General features: G+C 47.5%; 1 protein-coding gene across 1 annotated transcript in view; it reads left to right on the forward strand.

Moving 5' to 3' along the window:
* The first annotated feature begins 2,477 nt into the window (after window positions 1–2,477).
* RALBP1 (ralA binding protein 1) overlaps window positions 2,478–20,762 on the forward strand; it is a 250,917-nt gene continuing 232,632 nt past the window's right edge. Inside the window, exon 1 of the mRNA XM_085607330.1 lies at window positions 2,478–2,605. The gene's annotated coding sequence lies outside the window, so the exon portion shown is untranslated. The remainder of the gene's footprint in view (window positions 2,606–20,762) is intronic.

Below are 20,762 nucleotides of genomic sequence, written 5' to 3' on the forward strand. Positions count from 1 at the left end.
CACACCACCTGCGACAGTTGATAAGGGACAAAACAGGGTTCAAGTGGACAGAAGACACACAAAAAGAATTTGAGGCCTTGAAGAAAGACGTTAGCCAAGCCGTGCCACTGCAGGGATATGACCCGCTTGGACAGTCGATATTGACGACGGATGCCAGTGAGAAAGGATTGGGAGCAGTCCTCATGCAGGAGAGGAGAGAAGGAACGACGGAAACCCTCAGTTTCGCATCAAGATCGTTATCGCCCACAGAACAGAAATATAGCGTAATCGAGAAGGAGATGCTAGCGGTGGTGTGGGCCATGGGGAAGTTCCACCAATTCCTATGGGGCACGAGGTTTAAACTCAAAACAGATCACAATCCGCTAATCAAAGTGCTCACCTCGAGTGGGAATGCGAGTGCCACGCCACACATCGCTAAGATGACACTAGGAATAGTGAAAACAAAGATGAGAGCGAAGCACATGTACTGGTGGCCAGGAATGGACGTCCAGGTGGAAAGACACGTAAGAGAATGCGATCAATGCCAAAGAGCGGACAAAACGCTGAATCCCTTAAGACCGGCATTGGGGAAATTCACACTACAAAGTGACCCGTGGGAAGAAGTGTCAGTGGACATTCTGGGACCTGTGCTGGACACCCAAGGAACGCCCAAATATCTGTGCGTCCTTGTCGACAAGTACTCGAAATGGCCGGAGATACACGTCCAGGAAGTAATGGATGCGGAGACAGTGATTAAGTTCCTAACTTCAGTTTTCCTCAGGGAAGGTATCCCGAGAACCATCCTGAGTGACAATGGACCGCAATTCACCTCGGAAAAGTGGTACAAGTATGCAGAGAGGAACGGAATCAAAATACAACACAACTCCTTGTATCATCCGTCGAGTAATGGACAGGTGGAGCGATTCAATAGAGTCATAATGGGGTCCATCCAAGCAGCCATCATGATGGACAAAGATTGGGAGAAAGAGGTACAGAATATGATATGGGAATACCGTATCACCCCCACCGGCAATGGGTATAGCCCTTTCCAAATCTTGAGAGGAAGACATCCCTTCACCAAAGACAACATAACATGGAGAGAAAAGACGATCACTAGCAAAAGGTGTCCTGCGGTGGTACAGCACAATCTAGAGAAGGCCTAGAGAATATATACGGAGTACTACAATCAGAGGAGAAAAGGGAAGGCAACAACCCTGGAGAGAGGGGAATGGGTGAGAGTCAGATTAGCTATACGGAAAAGGAAAGGAGACAGCAAATACAGCCCACCTCTACAAGTGAAAGAAGTGTACGATAGAGCAGCATTGCTCAGTGATGGGAACGTGTGGTCCCAAGACCGCATGTCCAAATATAACAAGATCCTACGATGGCCCCCAGAGGAGAACAAGAGGACACAACAAGACCTAAGGCCAAGACAAAATGAAGGGAGTATCCCTGTCGAAGAAAGGGACACGAGGGCAGAAGTGAACTGTGAGGAGCATGGAGATCAAGTAACACCGGAGATGGAGGAACAACTTGGAGAGGAGAGTGTGACCCTGAGGAGAGAAGAACCGGGTACACCGAGAGACAAGTTGGGGAGCCCTGCAGAGGACAGTACCAAGGAAGCTTTCTCCACTCCGGTAAGGCGCACTAGAGCAGGCAGAGTGGTGGTAAGACCAAACCACTTCCGAGACTTTGAACTAGAGGGAAGCTAAGCATCCAGAGGGACTGTGTGGACTACATATTCTTTGTTCAATTAAAAGGGGGAGATATGTAGTGTTGCGCTCTAGTCCTCGCGAGCTACGTCGTGACGTAGCGCGCGAGGACAACGTTAATGTGGGGATTGCGCATGCGCGAGGTCGGGAAAAAAGACGGCGAAGGCGCGTTAAGCCCGGCGCTCTCCCGTTGGAATCAATAAAGGGTATTTCCTTACATACAAATACTTGGTGTGGGTAGCAGTTATTCTGGAAGTGACGCAGTACTTCACAAGCTGTCATTCTTTGCCACTTTATTGATGTAAATCTGTAGTCCTTCTTCTATTTTTGCGAAATGTCCCGTTTTTTTGGTCCAATGATCTGGACACCCTACCCCTTAACCACCTGCAAGCGCTGCTGAATTATTTCCTGGCATGTGAAAATGACACCATGGCAAATTCAGCATGTCTCCCTGGGTCAGACTGATCCCAGATCTGGCCCAGACATAGGTGCCACAACCGAGTTCCAGCGCTTTCTCCATACTTTCCAGCACTGTTTGCACCTGTTCGAAATGTTGAGGTCCACCAGTGCTGACCACTTCTGTGTTTACAGTCATGGTCACAGTCGGTTTCCAATCACTGTCGAGTCGGAGACCCAGCGTGTAATATCCATCATTTCAGTGTTTTTGCAATTTTGGATGTCGACTATCAATCTTGTGTTGGGCTTTGTTTTGGTAATATTCGGTTTGTTTTGGGCTTCATTTTAGGAGAGATTGGGCTTGTTTTGGATGTCCAACCTGGCTGCTTTGGCCGCGCCCCTCCCTGCATCCTTCCCTCTCTGAGCGGAAGTGGAAGAGGAAGCGGCAGCGGCCGAGCTCAAGAGGGAAGTTTTGGAGGTGGTAAAGTGAAGGAGCCCGTGGTGCCCGGGGACAGCAGGTCAGTGTCACTTGACCCAAGGTCTCTGCTTGACCCCTTTAAGGTTCTCTCTGAGCTTGTGTTCCAAGGTGCATAACACTGGTTGCACACACAGGGTCATGTTTATCTTTCGTCTGCCCCTCCCACTATACATCTACCTTTTTGAAGGAAGTAAGGAGGCATGTACAAATATTATGAGAACAATATTTTCCTGTCAGCGCCCGGCGAACCCTAATTGTCAGAAGTGGCACTCGGGGGGTGTCTTCCTTATCCTATGTTGTGGGACTGATCTCTGCTTTGAAGTCGCCAGCTCCGTTTGTGGTACTGCTGGTAAGATGGACTGTAACAGTAGTAGAGTCTTGCGTGTTCATTTTAAAACATGTCCTGGTTCTGTGAGCTTTCATCCGCTCAAACCTGCAGTGAGGTAGTTTCCTTGTCGTAGGATGCTAATCCGACAAGCTGCCTATTGAACTGCGAAGATTTTGATGATAGGCAGCAGGAATCTGGCATTTGATTTTTCAAACTAAATGGAAACATGGAATCCGTGTGGGCTCCATTCAGTAGGCGATAATCCCGGGTATAGGCAGCAAATTACGAATTCTTAATAAACAGTACTAACATACATGCTTCACAGGATCACGGTACATTACGTGCGCGTCTGACATGTAACATACTTCAGTTTAGGTGGTAATCTCAGGACTAACGTGGTGAGGTGGTTACTACTCATTTGTGATCCCACGCCACTTTATCCTTCCTAAATGCACCCCACAAGTTATGTTGGAGCTCCATTGATTTATTTGGCCAGCAACCTGTAGCATTCCTCCCTGATGCGTAACTCAGAACGCCCTGCTAAGCACAATAAGCTGTAAGTGATTTGTGTGCAGTTTAGGCTTCTGTTTGTTGACCTCATTCTCACAAAATTCCCTAGTGGAAGAAATTGCCCCTGCCATATGCACACTAGGCTCAGTAACGTCGGATGTTTTTGGATCTCTCTTTCTGCTCCTTTTGTAGTCCTGTAAGCTCTGGCTAGTGAATGGCCTATATCGGTTGGTGTTGCACGTTTATGTATTCTTAACGGGTGTTTTTATAGGCCATGTGTACGGGCAAAAGTCCCAGGCCCAGTGACTTTGTGGCTTCCTGTTCTTCGTTTCAACATGCCCGACTTACTGGATAGATTTTGGTTCGCTAGATGCATATGTGCTGTATGGGATTTCTGGTACAAGTTCCTCCGTCAGTGTAATTTTGGACTCTGGTATGAACGTATTCACCAAAAAGTGAATTACCTTTTTATAATTGAAGACTCCTTGGTTTGATAGTCATGGGGTACACATGTTTGCCTTGCACTTTAGGTTGAAAGGGATGCTTTACTGGATCTTTCCGGAAAATGCATGTATTCTTACCGGGAGGTCTCCTACCTTGGAGGAAAAGAGAGCTGTGTGACATCTGCCGGCATACACGAGAGTTCATGTTATCTCAGACTTCTTGCCACTATTTATATCTGTATCTCTTGAAGGTGTGTTGTCATGTGAGACAGTATAGACCTTTGGGTAAGCGTGTTCCTTGCCACCCTTAAATGCCACCGATGCGCTTTCTTCTAATGCATTTGCCATTGTACATGTGTTGGTGTGTGCCAGGAGCGCAGCTACCGTTGTCTTGAGGGCTTTAGGCCCTCACCCCAAGTCAGGTATACGGGGATAGACTGGCTGGGCTGGAGCTGCTGGCCTGACCTTCACCAAAAACCAGGTATGTTTGCGAGAACAGTTGTAGCCCTGACAGTCCTGTGTGTGTCTTTATTGCTTTAACAATCGAAATACAAATCCATGTTATCATTATATAACATGATTGTTTCTTTCCGTAAGTAAGGGTTGTGATTCGCTATTTAAAGTGAACTGGTGAAATGGGTCAAAGCTACAATTATCGCATCCCTCACCCACCAACAATTAACAGCAGGGGTACCCAGCAGCAACCAAAGGGCAAGAATAAGTATCCATCAAATGACAGTTAAAAGATAGGCGATATTTTGCCTAAAGAATGTTTCCTTCCATAAAAGTCTATAAAGTTAGCCCCGTATATTAAAGTATAATGTACATTTTAATAGTATCTTGTCATGTTTTCTCATTGCTCTGAAGGCATCGATATTGTGCAACGCAAATTAAACTTGAAGTGCCCAAAAGATATATTTCTTTTTGACATCAAGGAAAACAAGCATTTGCAATGCAATAGGTCTCGCATTTGTGAGAGTTTGAGCTATTGACAATGCCTTTTATGTATGTGTTTTAAAAACTTGCAAGCGGTCGTAAACACGCACTTTTCTACATAGTCATTGCTTAGGAGAAGCAAGGCTGGCAGTAACTGCGCCTCGTTTACTGCCAGACTTGCTTGTCATAAGCAAGGACTACAAGTACAAAGTGCTTATTTACGCACCGCTTTCAGGTTTTCAAAACACATAAATAAAAGGTATTGTCAGTAAAGTCCAGGCAGGGTCACGCACTCGAATCTAACTTAATTGGGAAGTAAAGTCCTAGCTCAGGCATGCGCTCGATAGTTACATAGAATTCGTAAAGTCGTATATTGGGCCCGCGGCCCTCGCTGGATTCTTACATTATACATTGTTAGTAAAGTAACTTTTATGCTCACGTTATACATGGACATGGTTACTAAATGCTCGCCCCGGCAAGTGGTGGATGCTTACATTATGCCAGGAAACTTAAATCCTGGCTCGGTACGCGCTTGAAACCGTAATCCTAGCAAAGTGAAGTCCACCTGGATCACGCGTGGGATGCGCACATTGTACCAATGAAGTAAGCACTCCCCACGCGTTTCCCCGCGCAATATTTACATTCATTGAACGCCCACGCTGGCACAGCAATGAAAAAGCAATAGACATGAAAACTCGACAGATTTTGCGTAACGAAATAAAGTTTAACATATACTGTTGCCTTCCAATCGCTGGTGTGCACAATGGTCATATGGTGTTCAACACAAATTATTTGTGTTTTCCTATATAATGATGCGTATCTGCAGTCTCTGGAGAAACTGTGTATTGTTTTTGATATTTTTAACATAATTCTCCAAAAATGCCAAAGGAATACTGCATAAGTATGACAGAGAAATACAGTATATACTGTAAGGTATTGGCTGCCCATGTCATTTTGCATATATTTAAAGTATACAAACTCACACATTTGTAGTTTATACGTATTATACTCAGTATGCAGGGCAATATAGTACGTGTCTGTTGGTGCCACGAAACAAAGCCTCCTGTGGGCAAACCCCAACCACACGCTCTGTACAGATGAGCGCTGCGAGGCCAAGTAGGTATGAGCTGTATAAAAACCTCACATAAACAAGAGTGAGTCATGAAGCCTCTCCCATTGAGATGCCAAGTTATTTTTTCCATCTGCTGTCGAAACTATTGCTTACATCAGATGATGACAGTCTCAAAGAGCTGATAGTTGAATATTGACGTTTTGTGAAAAACCTATGATTTATTGTATGATGATTGCTTCCATGGTCTTTCCGAGCGATTCATCGAGCGACTATATTTATCTGTATACAATAGTAATGTGTTTGAGCTACTGCAGCCTCAGGCTTGTCCTTTCAATGCGTATACACAACACATGTAAAACATGATTTATTGTACACTTATTGCTTTCACGGTCTTTCAGAACGGTGCATCGAGCACCTATCTTTAGCGGTGCTCAGCTCTGCTCCTTAAATTTAAAGTTCAAGTGGCGCCCTTTATAAATAAATAAAGGTGCACGTAAAATATTGAACAGTTAAGAACAGATGTTTCCGAAGCCGTAGGGGGAGGTGTTGGGGGAAAGCACGGCGAGATTACGAGAACTGGCTCTGGAGGCAGTGCCTTGCACCCATAAGTGGCTAAACGGTGTAAAGACAAGCAGGAAGTGGGATAAGGGAGGGGGTGGCAAATGGTGAGCTCTTTCACGGCCGCTTTGATGTTCTCAGTGGCCGCGCGGCTCACTGAGAACCTCAAAGCGGCCGCGAAAGTGATCAGCAGGCTGACAAATGGTGCGCGCGCCCGGCGCACATGCACTGTATTTGGAGGCCTGAAAAGCACTAGTCTGCACTTCCAAATCCCGCTTTCTAAAGCTCTCGCCAGAGCAGCGCTAAAGCGCTGACTCAGGCGAGACCTAAAAATATGTTCAATTCAGTTTAAAGCACATTATATGCAGCTGCATATTGGTAGTCATATGTACCATTCTTGTGCCATCTGCAGACCTCTACACAACCTGCATAAATGTTGCATTCTAGTAGGGGTGTCTAAAACTTTCATCTTTCTGAAATTGATTACACAAACCTGACTTAGTTAAGGTCAGCACACATGATTTGCAGCATTGCAGAATTGGAGCAGGACGAAGGCTGATTTGCATATTGTTGGTCCCAGTCTGAGGTCACATGGTGGACAAAAACAATGGACTTGAATGCGTCCCTAATTAATTACCAGTGGCTGAGATTAATTAAAACATTCAATCCATGATTTCTTCGATGTGACAGAGCGATGGGTATGCTCAGACCTAGGTCCTATGTTCAGTATGCTGTAGCACACAGGCTGTACCCTACTGCCGAGGACCAAATGGGTCGAATCTGCTGTAGGGTAACTTGTGTTCCCATTCATAGAGTTCCTGGGCTGGTAGTTTTGACTATTCTTATTTCAGCAAGACCAAGGCATATCTCTTGTTCCTTTCGGAGATGGCATGTTGGGCAAAAACAAAACCAATGGACTGGAACATGGGCCCTAGTAATTACAAGTGACTGATATAATTGAAGCATGTTACCCATCACTTTTGTGCTTTCTGCAAAATCTGCAGTAGGAAACAACCTTATATATTTGTGAAATGAAAAAAAAGGTTCCATGAATGTTGCTGGAGTTTGCATTCTGGCGTGGCTGGTGCTTTTGGGAATGCTGTGATACCCCAGCCTTTTGCATGTCTGGAGGGTGAAGTAGGATAAGGTACTAGAGAATATAATGTTTGTTCTCCTATCTTTGATTTTAGTCCTATCAAGTACCCTACATTTCTAATGTGAAACATCTAATCACATAAGTATTTAACGTTTATTGTTAAACATTTAAGCAGGTTATGTCATGGAAGAGCAGGGATTACTAAAATATTTTAACTCAAGGGTGGCCCTGCACAAAAAGTTTGAAAACCACTGCATAAAATGTGTGCCCTTTGCCAATTTAAAAACACTACACACATATACATTAGCGACATACTTCGTATAGCCCCATTTCTATGTGTGTAGAGTTGTGTATCAGGAGGTCGGAGTGGAGCATCTCCTCCTACCCCCTCATCTACTGTGTGTGTGAAGCAATTTAAAAACATTCAAAGTCTCATGCTTTTGGAACAGCATTGCCAAAGTGGTAGCCAGGCCATTGACAAACTCTGTGGTCCACGAGTCTCACCAGCCAAAAAGCCATGCAGCTGTTAAGACTGGTGGAAGGAAACATGGTGATCCTCTAGCAGCAAGCATTCCCTCCAGTTGGGTGGTTAAGTTTCTGACTTTGGGCGGTCTGTGTTTGATGTAAATACCACTTGCTCCTCAACCAAGAGATCTCCTTTCCCAGGATTTTTTGTAGCAGGCCTTGCAATACAGTGTGGTGGAGGATTGAGGAGATGGTAGATGAAAGATTGATGAAGCAAGCAAAAATATTTTCCAGTGGAGGATAAGGTTGGAGGAGGAAGATGGAAAGTGTGTACGAGTAAAGGATGAGGGCAGTGAAAGGATGAGCATGGCTAAGCGAAGGAGAAGCAAAATCTCTGGTAGATCTGAAGGAGGAAGTATGAGTAGGCCATTCGCTAAGACCAAGGGAAACTTTTGGTTGATAAGAGAGATACTCCAAGAGACATAAAGAGGAAGAGAGAGAAAGATATTAGTGGTTCAAAGTAAAGAAACTGTTAACTTATATCTTTTAGAACAAAGGGACTACAGTTGCTGTCGTCTCTGTCTTAAGATGTTACAGTGCTTCTTTTATATCATTTTAGTTGTGATAAGATCATCTAAAAGCACAAAGTGGGTGAGAGAAAACAAGGGCAAGGCAGAACCAATCTGAAATGATACTTATGGGCGAAGCAGGTATTGCCCAAGACATTGGTATCTCACTGTATAGGCAACAGTGATTTATAGGTACCCAACCTTACGCACTTTACAATAGGTAGGGAGTGAAGAAAAGGAGATGCATTGAGTGCCATGAGGGATGATGGGAGGGAAGTAGGTTTTTGGGGTGGCAGTGGGAAGAATCAGATAGTGACAGTGCTTTGTAAACCATGGTATATTATTAGTGATGCTAAGGTAAGTCAGAACGTGTCCAATTGAAGCAGAATACTGCTCAGATGCTCTGGAATATCTAAAGGCTGACCTCTCATGTCCCCCCCCCCACCCCCCAATAGTATCATTTCACTGTGCACCCACTGCTGAAGATGGAGTAAGGTTTGGGGGAATAACTGAGGCACTAGGATGGTGGAGAGGGCATCAATGTTGGGTATTAGGCCACTTTGCAATTGTTTAAGGGGTGTGAGCGAATGAGTTAGATTAAGTGGAGCAGCAGTGATCATTAGTCATGTTTATCAAAAAAAAATCTTAAATGTTCTGATTTTCTACACATCACTGCTGTTATAAACCAGTCTATCATTGTTCTGTAAATACATGTTTATGCTTCTAGTGGACATTACCCCAAGACATATTTCAGGATCATTTTGCCCCACACAAGGATTTCAATTAAATATATATACCATGATATTCCACACAAGGATTCCAATTAAATATATACACCATGATATGTGTAAGACATTAAGTTAAATTCCAGACGTAAGATTGTAAGTTGTAGAATTATATCTCCATGCACGGTTGCTGCGTAATTTTAGAAAGTATTATTATTATTCAAACCTCTCCTGATGATATTCATGTATGTGATACATGCTTAGGTGTTGGGTCTGTGCTGATATGGACTTCAAATGACTAAAATACCAAAGTGGAAGTGACATCAAACAGGTTCACCACAAATGGCTATTCACGGTTGACACCTTGCCCCACATTGAGTTCCTCATGAGACTCTCATTGACTCCTCTAGCTGGAGAAAAAGGAGTGTGAACCAAAGAACATTTGAACTGGGGTTAATTTCTGATCTTGTCACTGTATTGATAAACCCCAAAACCAGCAGCTGGCAGGACAGTGCCACTTTAGCAAATGGCCTAAAAAGGTTTACCTGTTGATATGCATGGCCAGAACGCAGTTGGGTCTACAGCGAGCCCTTGCTACATATTTTAATTTTATGGATAATCGAGGCCTTAAACTTAATGTGAAGAAAACCTTTGTAATGACATGTGGGAAGGGGAGAAATACATGTAAAAGTAGGCCAATGGGGAATGACAGGATAGAGTCAACTAATACATTTTCTTACCTGGGCGTGCTATTGGAGCATACTGGTTCCTGGGGACCGGCGGTCAAGAGTAGGAGCCTCCTTTTTAGGAGGTCAACCGTGGTGGTGGTGAGTTTTGCTAAAAACAAAGTGGGCAAAAGGCCCCCGGGGATCCTCCTTAAAATTTACCAAGCCAAATGTATGAGCATCATAACGTTTGGGGCAGGAATTTGGGGTTATACTGATGTATCTTCAATACAAATAGTGGAAAATTCATTTTTAAGGTTTATTTTAGCTGTCTCACAGAGCTCCTCTGTTTTTAATTGTCATAATGAATTGGGGATCAACTACATTTCTGATATTATTAAAATGCAACCTTTACTGTAATGGCATCGAGTTTGGACTTCAATGAGCACAGGGTTAAATAGAGACATTATTAGAGACTCAATGAAATTAGATAATGCAAGTAGAATTACCTAGTTGGATTATGTTAGAAGATTTTTAATGGATTTAGGCTGACTTGATTTTCACATACATCCAGAAACCATGACTTCAATGCCAAGAAAGGAATTTAAACTACTATGCATGTCACGTTTAGAGTCCTTCAGAGCTGTAAATGAAATAAAGAAATGTACTGTAATCTAGCATCAACTGACTTTGGTTCCTTTAAGTATACAACCCTACCTGGTCTGGTGCATTAGAGGGTATGATAGGTATGTACTAACTAGGTTTAGGTTTGACAGTTTCCATCATTTAGTGAGCTTTCCTATCGTAAAGGACTGGTTCAGAGATCTTTGCCACTGCCCATGCAATAAGAAGTCACCTCAATCAACAATACATGTGATTTTATTCTGTAAATTTTACTCAACCGACAGAGCAAAATGGATTTTGCCATTTTTAAAACAAGGGGGTTGGAGGCAATGTCGCCCTGCCTTTTCATATTTGCAACTGTTGGAAAATGTTTATTGCGTGGGCATTATGACTGGACTCTTGAAAAGCATATTGAGGAAAAGAAAAATGTTTACTGGTTAACAACATACCGTGGAGAACTTTCACTAATTGTCTCGGCTGCATGTTAAAATTAATTGATGGGATCTATACGAATGTGACTCATGTTTAGATAGATATGTATAGGGTATTTTAATTATATTAATGTTTTATATGTTACTTTTATGATTTTAAAATGTTTAAAATCGAATAAAGTATATTGTGATTCTGATATGCTAGTTAAGTCTAATTTGTAATGTTAGAAGCACCATTGATAATCACGCTTTATGCTCAGTTTCTGTACTCAATGTGCTGTTACCAGCAAATTCTTTCCAATTGATAGATGCATTTCAAGCAATGGCACTAGCCAAGTGTATCAAGATGAATACTTGATGAGCGATGGAACTCAAGATTACCATGCACTACCACTGAATATAGATTCACTATTTTGTATGTTAGTGCGTGACCATGAGGTATCCTTCTAAGGGACAGCAAGGGAGTTGCTTCTTATAGCCTTGTATTCTAAAATAAACCTATTGTGTGCTGAGAAATGCGCTACGAACAGAACAGTGACAAAACAAATATGTTTAAATTGCACCATTTGCTACAAATTTTGAAAAATCTACTTTGTATGCCTAAATATCTTGTATTTTTTTATAGTCCCACTAGGTTAATACCAATTCAACTGGTCCAGTGCCTTCTGAAATGCACTATTTGCCGTTTATTGTTTCTGAAATTGCACATACTACCCAGTCTACTGGCCAAATGTGCATTTAACTGAAGCTTTTAATGTTCATTCTGCCAAAATTCCTTGATGGAGAACCCGTAACCCCACTAAAGGATATTAACTTGAGACCAATGCTATTGGCTAAGTATGCTTCAAAATGGAGCAGTGGCTGTATATTGTCCAGTAAAATCCACCCCAAAATATTCAGCGTAAAATAGACAAGAGAGCCCCTACAAGACATTTTGACCCGGGTCCTGAATATAGCCCCCTGCCCTATTCTTCAAAGTGTTAGTCTTCCCCGATGTTTGAGTGTAGTTGTGCCCCTGGTGTGGGCCTGCTTCAGATCAACAAAAACCTAAGTTGAATAGGGAATGATGGTTCGTGTTTATCTCACTGGACCAGTCCACTTTGTGATTGGTCAGCCAAAGTCTTGCAAGAAAGAAACACGTTACAGACTGTAGACAGAGGCATGCATGTCGATCTCAACTTGAAATGTATTTATTTATTTAAACGGTTTTATATAGCGCTGGCGAGACCCAAAGGTATCAGAGTGCTTAACAGGGGTTGGGAGTGGAACAAAATGAAATAAAAAATTTGTAAAAAAAGGAAAAGTGCAAGATAATAAGAACAAAATGCAAAGAGCAGTAAATACATGGACAGGAAAATAAGGCGTACAGTTAGTCCATAACCAGAATTGGATAGTTGATCTAGCGTGGGTGGACATGGATTGGGGGGAGGAAAGTAAGGAGGAAGCGGTAAACTGAGGAGGGTGATGGAAGAGGAGATAGCATGAAGGAGTAAGTAGAGATTATAAGAGAACTGGTAGGGGGAGGGTGGAAATATATGTGAGAATGAGAGAAGGGAGGGTAGTAAGTCAGGTATCATGTGGTGAGAACAAAGCACCGTCATGGGCAGGTTGTGAAACCATGTTATGTTTCAGAAATAAGGACCCCAGTATTTGTTGAGAAGGTGCCGCTTGAGATCTTTTTTGAAGCTAAGATAGGAGGGGTTGCAACGTAGATCTTTGGGGAGTGAGTTCCAGATAGTAGGCGCATTTCCGGAGAAAGAGCGTAACTGGGTGGATTTCTTGTTTACCAAGGAAGGTACTAGCATGAGAGTATTTGTGCTCCTCGTTTCTCTAGAGCAGCCCGCTTTGTGTGGCCAGTCCTGCAGTCCGAGTTTGGGCCAAGTATTAGTCCTTAAAGTATGTTAGACTTCTTGAGAGAGATGCACATTCCCTGTTGGTATTATTGGATCCAAGTCATCACTTTGGAATTGGAGACACTTCATGATGTTAGTTACAGTGGGACTGAACAGTGCATGAAGGAAAATGCATTTGATTAGATTCCCCAAATTTCAGGCGCCACACAAGGTCTGAATGGCCTGACCGCAATTGCCACTGTTTAAGGATATAATCTGGCTATGTGAGCCAGGTCTTAAGTTTCACCTTTGTCTTAAAGAGCAAAAAACTGTCCACCCTCTTGTAGTCTCAACCAGAGTTGAGACCAAAGTAGTTCTGTAGCTGTCGCGCAGAAGGAAAGTTGGCCAATTGCCATGCAAACTTTTAGTATACCCCATGCCTAATCCCTTATCAACAAGCCCTGCCTGCTGTTCCTTGCATTGCTAGTAAGTGTAAATTGTCTTGCGGCAATCCTAGAAGAGTCTATGTTGTGCCCACAAGTTATTTTGGGGATAAAAAATTGTTCTGCAAATCTATACATATTTTATTTTGCTTTTGAACATTTAAGTGAATAATTATGCCACCGGTATGCTCATATTATTCTGTGTCATTTATGTATAGCCAAACCTCGAAGTCTACATCACTTTCCAGGAGTTTCATTTGCTACTTGCCCAAAGAATTGAGCATGGCTTGTGAAGAATATCTTCAATCCTGGCATTTTGAAGACAACTGTGCATCAAAAGGATACACTCCTTACATAGGATTTGTTGTGAGCAGCAATGAGTGGTTTAAAAGCAAATAACGGTAGTGCCCTGATAGGTTTTCAGGTAGTTTTTTTGAGTTTTTAAGTTGTCGAACTTACAGTGTCCGAAGCAGACATAGGTGTGATATGAAGCAAATGCTTTTCATACAGATCTATCACTCTATTGAATATCCTGGGTCACAGTCTGAAACTTTTTCTACTTGGGTTCAACCATTCTGACAAGGCTGGGGTCATTAGAGGTAGGCGGACATTTGATAACCTTCGGAGGCTGACCCACCGTATTGAAAAGGCAACGAGACATGTAGTGAACACTGTACAAATCTTGGATGTGGAGAAGGCCTAAAGCATTTGGGATGGACTTTTCTGCTGCCACCTGGAATATATTTGGTCTATGGAAAACTTGTTAATTCTGAGCATGCTGCACCATCTACAAGAGTAACTATGAAAAAGGGCTATTTCCCTGATTCCTTCAAGCTAGGAAGGGGCACAAGAGAGGACTGCTCCTTGTCTTAAGTAATATTTGGATCGGCCATGCTTGCTCTGGTTATTCAGATAAGTGACCATAAAATTGAATGGAGGATGTTGGACTTGGCCCTTTTTCCCTGAAATTTTTCGCTTTTGTGGGAAATCGCATGTTATGTAAATGCAAATATTGAATACTGTTCAAAGATGTATGCTAACTGAGTTTTCCCATTTACACCTAAAGATTTTAAAATGGATGCCATAGCTGTGTGGTTGTGCCGTCTGATTGAGCTGGGTTAACAGTCTAGTGGTTATTTCCCAGCAACCCCAGTTTTTGGAGGGAAGCCTGGCACTCAGGCTGCTCTACCCCTCCCCCTAGGCCAGTTAGACCCAGTTTCCCCAGACGCTTCTAGAAGCTTCTGGCACTGTCTGGAAGGTGGGGTGAGGGGCGTATAAAGGGCGGAGCTGAGCTGCCATGTGGAAGCCTACCCCTCATCGCCAGCCGGGATCACCGCCCAGGCGCTGCTTGGAGGAAGTACGGGGCCTGGGCCGCGCGAGTGCGCGTTGCCCAGCAACCGGGGCGCCGGCCGCGTCATCGGCCGCGCCCCCGTGACGCCAGGAAGCAGCCTGGAAGACAGGGCCGAGATCGGAGAACGCCGGTAGGAGAAGTCTGGGGAGAGCGGGAGCCTACCCCGCCTCCCCCCTGGCGAGGAAGTGCCACAAGTGATGCGCGGGGCTCTCAGGTGGAAGGGAGAACCCCGCGTGTAGTCCTCGGAGTCCTGGGCCCCAGGAGCGGGACCCGGGTGAAGAGCGAGGAGAGCCCCGCGTGAAGGCCGCGCCGCCCAGAGCCTCGCAGGCTCCCGATCGGAGTCCCGGGTCCCAGGGTGGGGCCCGGGTGAAGCCGCAGGAGGAGCTGGCATCAGCAGGGCTCCCCGTGAGCGGAGGAGAGCCCTGCACATAAGGAGACGGAGCCCAGAGCAGAACCCGGAGAGTCCCGGTGAGTGAGGGGCTCTAGCGGCAACGTGGGTGCCAAGGGGGCCCAGGTGACTCTGCTAACTGTACTTTAGGTAGTTGCCCCACCGGACAGTGAGTTCTGCGACGGTGGGCAGACTTTGCTTCCGAGTCCCCGAGAGGGACTCCAACTTCACCAGTCCTCTGTGTGTGGGCTCCTAATTGTGCAGGACCGCCGCAGTTGGGGGCGTTCTGTATGTCCGCGCCCCAGAGGAGGGGGCGCCACGGTGAGCCAGTGCCACTTTAGCATTGCCACGAAGGGGGGCAACCTGGACGATCAACGTTCCAGAGTAGGGGGCTCTCAGGCGCAGTAGCGCCAGAGGTTACTCTGCAATTTTGGGGCCTTTCTGTCAGGTGGGACTACATGGGCACCAGTGGTTATGGGTTATGCCTTCTGAGCCAAGGATTCAGGCCTGATGTGTTTCGATATACCGATGGTTGCCTCACTGCTGCGATTTTGGGCATAGGGGGCTGGATGCTATTATGATTGTGCCTGCCTCCTGGTTCATGAATAAGGATGAACTGCATAATATGCTTTTACACCTAGGGGACGGCCCAACGCTGCATGTGATATATGCCTAAGGCAGAGTATGCTCCCCTGTTTACGCTCGTAGTTTAGGCCTGCTTTGAGGCCTCATGCTGTCTTGCCTAATGTCATGCAAGGATGTTTTTATTGCAGGTGTCCCGGCCTAATGTATAATGTCACACCCTGATGTTTTATTGCAGGATTGATGCCGATGGACGGTATACTTACTTCTCAGGAACATTCACTATTACAGCTGTATGTCGCAACAGTTCTGGCAGCGGCCGATTGGCCCTGCCGTGTATATAATTTCCCCCCTGTAACTTTTGACCCGGCGCCGGTTGGCGCAGTATAGAGATTGCCGAGAAATACCTTGTGTTTTGGTAATACAGAAGTTATTCTTACACAAACTGGTGTGGTGTCTCTTTTTGGAGTGTGCCTCGTGTGTCGCCTGTGTGTACTGCGTGGATGCTTTACACATTTCCTCCAGAGTTTGGCCCACCCGCTCTGCACCACACTACCCGTTTCCAACATTGGTGTTCAGCGGTGGGATAGGACTTGTGTTTGCGCAGTACCGCAGCGACAACGGGTCGCACTGCAAACTGAGCCTTGAAGGAATCTCAGGGTTTGGGGATTATTGTTTTTCTTGATTGTGCTTCCCTCCTGGAAGTGTGTTTTAAATTGTGTTCCCCTGTTGCACTGTGGGTGGTGTGTCCCGGGTGTACCTTGCCAGGATGGGGTTGACCTACGAGGAGGTTTGCCTTATGGAGTACACGGAGCAGGAAGTGGTGTATTTCTGCAGGGAGAGAGGGATACCCCCAGTAGGCAACACACGCCGGAAGCTATTTCTCTAGGACGCCCTCAAGAGGGGGAACCCCTAGAGATCGGTGGGGACCTGTCAGATTACCCCTCCGCATATTTAAAGGGGGGATTTAGTGGAGACCCGGAGGAGGACCTCCAGAGAGGGGAGGACTCTGAGAGTGAGGGTGCCCAGTCCATAACCCCGGAGGGTGGTGACACTGACGAGGAGGAAGAAGATGATCGGGTGGAGACGCCAGTAGCGAGTGAGGACACCAGAGTTGGGGAGTCCCGCGCTGGGTCCAGTCCTGGGGGCACTGCCCCGTCCCTTTCCCTGTCCCTGTCCCCAGAAGAGTGGGTGGATAGGAGGGAAGAAAGGGAGCATCAGCTGGCGCTGGAAAGACTCAGAGTGGAGCTAGCGCGGCTGAGTGTGGAGGAGAAGAGGCTAGAGATTGAGAAGGTCCTAGCGCAGGAACGGATGGCTGAGGCAGGGATTGCCTTTGCCAGGGAGAGACTAGCTCGGGAGGGTAGGTTGTCCCCTGAGAGTGGTTTCTGTGGTCTGGATTCACCAGTGAGGGTGGGATCCAGTGGTGGCAGCGAGAGTGGATTTAATGTAGGGTGTCCCACTCCCCGAGCCCAGGAGACGGTGCCTGATTCCCAGAAGGAGGGGGACAGGTTAGAGTTCAGGGGCAGGGGAAAACTGTCCCACCAGTCCTCGGGGGAGTTTGCGGAGGTATGTTGGACTGCATTGGAGGATTGGGTGGTGAGGAGTGCAGTGGATGATTGGGAAGAGCTGTGCCAGGTAGTCATCAAGGAGCACATGCTCAGGAATTGTTTCCCAACATTGCGTCACCACCTGTTACAGTGTGGGTTCTCCGACCCCAGGGAGCTTGCACGGGAGGCACACCTCTGGGTGAGTGCCAGGGTGTCTGAGGAGGCATTGGGGGGTGACCCTGAAGGGGGTGGTGCAGGGATCTTCCAACCCAGCGAGGTGGGAGAGGTGGCGAATAGCCCAGCTAGGTCCCAGGGAAGTGAGAGGGTTGTAGGGCCTCACGTCCTATCTACAGGAAGGAGTGAGACAGGGAGGTGTTCCGAGGTGCCCCAACCGCAGTCTCAGGGCCTGGAGAGTTCCATAAGGGAGCCCCAGGTTGGGAGCCTAGGCTGTCCTGATCTGCCGTCCAGTGAAGGGGAGCCCCTATGTCAGGAGAACCAGGGGCGTCTGTAATCAGAGCTCCTGAGGTTCTGGGGTCGGCCCAGTCGCAGGGTTTAGATCCTGGGCTGGGATGCCAGGTTCAGGGGTTGCCTGACCTGGCGGGTGGGGCATCTGTTAGCAGTGTCCCCCCAGAATTGACTTCCAGGGGTACTTTTCTAGGTAGGAGTGTGCGGAACTCTGGAAGTGGGTGCAGAGGGAGGAAGGTTTCACCTCTGGCACCGGCTCAGCCTCAGGGCTTAGATGCTGGGTTGGGAGGCCAGGGACCGATGCTACCTGACCTGGAGGGTGGGTCATCTGTTAGCAGTGTCCCCCCAGAAGTGTCTTCCAGGGGTACTTCTCCCGTTGGGAGGGTGCGGACCTCTGGGAGGGGGTGCAGGGAGAGGGAGGACTCGCCCCTGGCACCGGTGCAGCCTAAGGGTTTAGACCCTAGGTTGGGGAACCAGTTGCAGGGTCAAGGCCCTGGACTGGGGAGAGAGTGGTGGTCTGAGGGTGCCTCGCTTAGGGTGAGGAACCCCAGAAGAAGAGGTAGGGGGAGGAGAGCCTCCCCCTGATGGCTGGTCAGCCTGAGGGTGCGGACCCCAGGTGGGAGGACCAGTGGCAGTTTGGAACTGCAAGGAGGAGGAGGAGAGTGGTCAACGGGTACTACGGGCCTGGGGTTACTGCCCCCCACTCTGTGAGACCGCAAGGGCCAGAGACATCTGGATGGCCCAGGGGCCAGTCCTGGCCACAACCAGCTAGGGAACCCCCGGGTGGTGGCTTAGTCTGTCGAGGAAGGTTTGAAAGAGGGAACCATCGGGTTTCAGAGTGGAGGAGAACCTGCGGGTGCTCCTGCAGTTGTGGGCCTGCGTCCACCTTTTCTCGCCCCAGCAGGGAAGCCCATCAAGGCATTGATCGGTCTACCCTGGCTTTAGGTTGGAAGGGGGTTGTGTTGGACTTGGCCCTTTTTCCCTGAAATTTTTCGCTTTTGTGGGAAATCGCATGTTATGTAAATGCAAATATTGAATACTGTTCAAAGATGTATGCTAACTGAGTTTTCCCATTTACACCTAAAGCTTTTAAAATGGATGCCATAGCTGTGTGGTTGTGCCGTCTGACTGAGCTGGGTTAACAGTCTAGTGGTTATTTCCCAGCAACCCCAGCTTTTGGAGGGAAGCCTGGCACCCAGGGTGCTCTACCCCTCCCCCTAGGCCAGTTAGACCCAGTTTCCCCAGACGCTTCTAGAAGCTTCTGGCACTGTCTGGAAGGTGGGGTGAGGGGCGTATAAAGGGCGGAGCTGGTCTGCCATGTGGGAGCCTACCCCTCATCGCCAGCCGGGATCACCGCCCGGGCGCTGCTTGGAGGAAGTACGGGGCCTGGGTCGCGCGTTGCCCAGCAACCGGGGCGCCAGCAGCGTCATCTGCCGCGCCCCTGTGACGCCAGGAAGCAGCCCGGAAGACAGGGCCGAGACCGGAGGACGCCGGTAGGAGAAGTCCGGGGAGAGCGGGAGCCTACCCCGCCTCCCCCCTGGCAAAGAAGTGCCACGCGGGGCTCCCAGGTGGAAGGGAGAACCCCACGTGTAGTCCTCGGAGTCCCGGGCCCCAGGAGCGGGACTCGGGTGAAGAGCGAGGAGAGCCCCGCGTGAAGGCCGCGCCGCCCAGAGCCTCGCAGGCTCCCGATCGGAGTCCCGGGTCCCAGGGTCGGGCCCGGGTGAAGCCGCAGGAGGAGCTGCCATCAGCAGGGCTCCCCGTGAGCGGAGGAGAGCCCTGCACATAAGGAGACGGAGCCCAGAGCAGAACCCGGAGAGTCCCGGTGAGTGAGGGGCTCTAGCGGCAATGTGGCTGCCAAGGGGGCCCAGGTCTACTGTGGTGGGGGGGTGTCGGGGCAAACTAACGGTGCCCACACCCCCGGTGACTCTGCTAACTGTACTTTAGGTAGTTGCCCCACCGGACAGTGAGTTCTGCGACGGTGGGCAGACTTTGCTTCCGAGTCCCCGAGAGGGACTCCAACTTCACCAGTCCTCTGTGTGGGGCTCCTAATTGTGCAGGACCGCCGCAGTTGGGGGCATTCTGTATGTCCGCGCCCCAGAGGAGGGGGCGCCACGGTGAGCCTGTGCCCCTTTAGCATTGCCACGAAGGGGGGCAACCTGGACGATCAAAGTTCCAGAGTAGGGGGCTCCCAGGCGCAGTAGCGCCAGAGGTTACTCTGCAAGTTTGGGGCCTTTCTGTCAGGTGGGACTACATGGGCACCAGTGGTTATGGGTTATGCCTTCTGAGCCAAGGATTCAGGCCTGATGTGTTTCGATATACCGATGGTTGCCTCACTGCTGCGATTTTGGGCATAGGGGGCTTGATGCTATTATGATTGTGCCTGCCTCCTGGTTCATGCATAAGGATGAACTGCATAATGTGCTTTTACACCTAGGGGACGGCCCAACACTGCATGTGATATATGCCTAAGGCAGAGTATGCTCCCCTGTTTACGCACGTAGTTTAGGCCTGCTTTGAGGCCTCATGCTGGTCTTGCCTAATGTCATGGAAGGATGTTTTTATTGCAGATGTCCCGGCCTAATGTATAATGTCATACCCTGATGTTTTATTGCAGGATTGAGACCGATGGACGGTATACTTACTTCTCATGAACATTCACTATTACAGCTTTATGTCGCAACAGTTCTGGCAGCAGCCCGATTGACCCTGCCATGTATATAATTCCCCCCTGTAACTTTTGACCCGGCGCCGGTTGGCGCAGTATAGAGATTGCCCAGAAATACCTTGTGTTTTGGTAATACAGAAGTTATTCTTACACAAACTGGTGTGGTGTCTCTTTTTGGAGTGTGCCTCGTGTGTCGCCTGTGTGTACTGCGTGGATGCTTTACACATTTCCTCCAGAGTTTGGCCCACCCGCTTTGCACCACGCTACCCGTTTCCAACAGAGGAAATAGATGTGACGACAGGGACAACAACGTCTTGCTATTCTCAGACAATATCATGCTGTCCCTCACTGATCTGAATGCATCGCTGCCGGTTCTGTTGAATGTACTTTGGTACTATGATGCTGCATTGAAGTGTAAGCTTTATGATGATAAGACATAACTTCTCAAGTACTTGGGCATACATTGGGAACGGATTATGTTGCAAAAATAACTGGCTTACTG

This window comes from Triturus cristatus, chromosome 5_2 (assembly GCF_964204655.1).
Source record: "Triturus cristatus chromosome 5_2, aTriCri1.1, whole genome shotgun sequence".
Taxonomy (NCBI): Eukaryota; Metazoa; Chordata; class Amphibia; order Caudata; family Salamandridae; genus Triturus; species Triturus cristatus.